Here is a 2,860-nt window from a genome sequence, read left to right as displayed (position 1 = left end):
ATATGAATCCCAAGAACTCAACTTCAGTCACGTTGAAAACACATTTTTCCAACTTGGCGAAAAGTTTGTGTTGACGCAATCTCTCGAGGACCATTTTCACGTGTTTCCGATGTTCAGATTCCGATGAAGAATAAACGAGGATGTCGTCAATGTAAACAACAACACACACATTTATGAGCTCTCTGAGGACATCGTTCATAAAATATTGAAAGGCGGCCGGGGCATTGCAAAGTCCGAAGGGCATGACCTGATATTCAAATAGCCCATACTTGGTGCGGAAACCCGTCTTCCATTCATCGCCCTCTTTTACTCGTACCAAGTGGTAGGCTCCTCTAAGATCCAGCTTTGTATATATGCATGCTTTTCTGACTTGGTCCAGGAGTTCAGGGATCAAAGGTAACGGATATCTATTCTTAACGGTGATCTGGTTCAGGGCACGATAATCTATACAAGTTCTAAGGTCCCCTTCTTTTTTTGGAACGAAGAACAAAGCTGAAGAAGCAGGGGACTTGGAAGGACGAATAAACCCATTCGCTAGGTATTGATCCAGGTATTGTCGGAGGTGAAGGTTCTCAGGCTCGGTGAGGGCATAAATTCTACTACAAGGAGGAGTAGATCTAGGTATCAGGTCTATCTGGCAGTCATAAGACCTATGAGGAGGTAGAGAGTTAGCCTGATCCTTCCGGAAAACATCTTGGAATTCTAGGTATTCGGGAGGTAACTGGGGAGTCTCCGAAGAAATTGCTGCCAGTGCAACACCAGGTGGAGGGTGACAAGTAGAGACACATTCTGGAAACTGAACCGTTCTTGCTCGCCAATCGATCTGAGGATTGTGTTTCTCTAACCAAGGTATTCCTAGAATAATCTGGAACTGAGGGGCCTTGATCACATCGAACACGATCTTCTCATGGTGTCCATCTTGACTAACTAGCGTCACTTCTTGAGTGGTATGCGTTACTGGTCCGGAGGCTATCTCCGTACCATCCACCGTAGTAATGACGTCCTTTACAGCCTTGGGACAAAGAGTTAGATTCATCCTCAAAACCATTTCATGATCCACATAATTGCCGATGGCACCACTGTCGACGTAAGCTTCAATCGCATGTAATCGATCCGGATGATCAGGGCTAATGAGGACCATAGGTATCACGAAATGCGAGGTCACGGAACTGGTTTTAACGCTCGGCAAGAGGACCTCTATTCTTGTCGGGCGAGGTCGTTTCCCTGCTCAGAGTTTGTGACCTTGGTAACTGCAGCTCCTACTGCCTTCTTGGCTGGTTTCACCGGACAGTCTCGAAGAAAGTGCCCTGAGTTTCCGCAATAGAGGCATAATTGCAACTGTTTTCTCCTTTCCCGCTCCTTTTGTGTGAGTGGTCCTTTCAGGCCCCCTATTTGCATGGGTTCCCCGGAGTCTACTCCTTTGGAAGGAGTTGGTGGTTTGGAAAATACTCGAGCATCAAACTTGGAACGATCGGCCTTCCTGTTCTGCAGTCTGTGATCTATTTGAACGACTAAGTCTATATAGTCCGAACAGTCTTGCGGGGGATTCACTACTTGGGCTAACACATCTTTGAGCTCTCCACGTAGACCTCTAAAAAACAGCGTAATCCTTTTGTCCTCAGGCCATTGAGTTTCCACTATCAGTCTGTTGAAAGACGCAATATAAGCCAAAAGGTCTTGATTACCGTGTCGCAACGAAAGAAGCTCATTGTCCAAGGCCTGCCCCTGTGAATGTCTTGCGAACAGTTTTTCCATACTGAGCTGAAAAGCTTGAAAATCATGGAGAACCGGATCATCTTGATTAACTAGAGGGATCGACCAGTCTGCCGCATTGCCACTAAGGTACGAAAGCACGAAAGCTACTTTAGCTTGATCAGTTGGAAAGGCTGCTGGCCGGCATAAGAAATGCAACCGGCACTGATTAATAAATACTGCAAACCTCTTTGGGTCACCAGAAAATCGTTCGGGCGGAGCCAGAGGTACATTCCCACGTAGGTTGATTTGCACTGGATTCATAGAGGATGTTGAAGGAAGATTTGCCCCTGATGCGGGTAATGGGGTCTGTCCGGCTTGTGACTGTAGCAATTGTCTAGCAAGATCGTCTGTTCGCTCCTTGGAAATGATCAGTTCCCTTCTTAGAGCGTTTGTTTCCTGACGGGCTGCATGCACTTCTGCTCTTAGTTCCCCAAGTAACTGGGCTAGCTGATCGGTATCCGAGGTTTCCATAGCGCCTGGGCGGGAGTTTTGCGGTAGGCTTTGTGTTCTGTAACGCTCACCTGATTCCCGCAGAGGCGACGGTCTTGACTGGGCGAATACCGTATCTTCAAAGGTGATGTGTAACACACGATTGGCTCTTTGGGCTGGACCTCTGTGCACTGTATGTCTGACTCGAAGAGTAAGATGTCTGCAGATAGAAAATATGGGATTAATGAACTGGGGTTATTGGGTGTCTCTCTCTTCTTCCCCTTCTCTTCTCCTGTAGAACCCCAAAGGTTAACGCTCTCACCTTAGGTAAGTGAACGCCGAGCTCTCCATCTGCCTCGGGGCAGGGTGTCGTAACCAGTTTCTTCACTGGATAAGGGTGCAGGCCTCTTGACCTCCGAGGACTGCTGTCCGTCGTTTACTGCACGAACGGTAAGTTCCGAGTATTTCAAATGTCTTTAAAAGTCTTTTGTAATGATGTTTCTTGTTTTGCAGGGTTCCGGCGATGGCGGATGACGGGCTGAAGTGAGTTGAGGATGGAACCCGTGTGAGGAATAGAAGCGCCTGGAAGCACGTAAGTAAGCGCTTGTTGCCTGCTTCACGATGCGCACTAACTGTCCTTTTATCTTGCAGGTACAAGTTCGGAGCTGCTGAAGGG

The sequence above is a fragment of the Ambystoma mexicanum genome, chromosome 8, assembly GCF_040938575.1.
Source record: "Ambystoma mexicanum isolate Mex_15411 chromosome 8, UKY_AmexF1_1, whole genome shotgun sequence".
Classification (NCBI taxonomy): Eukaryota; Metazoa; Chordata; class Amphibia; order Caudata; family Ambystomatidae; genus Ambystoma; species Ambystoma mexicanum.
The sequence above is the reverse complement of the archived record's forward strand: the minus strand, read 5'-3'. Positions refer to the sequence as shown.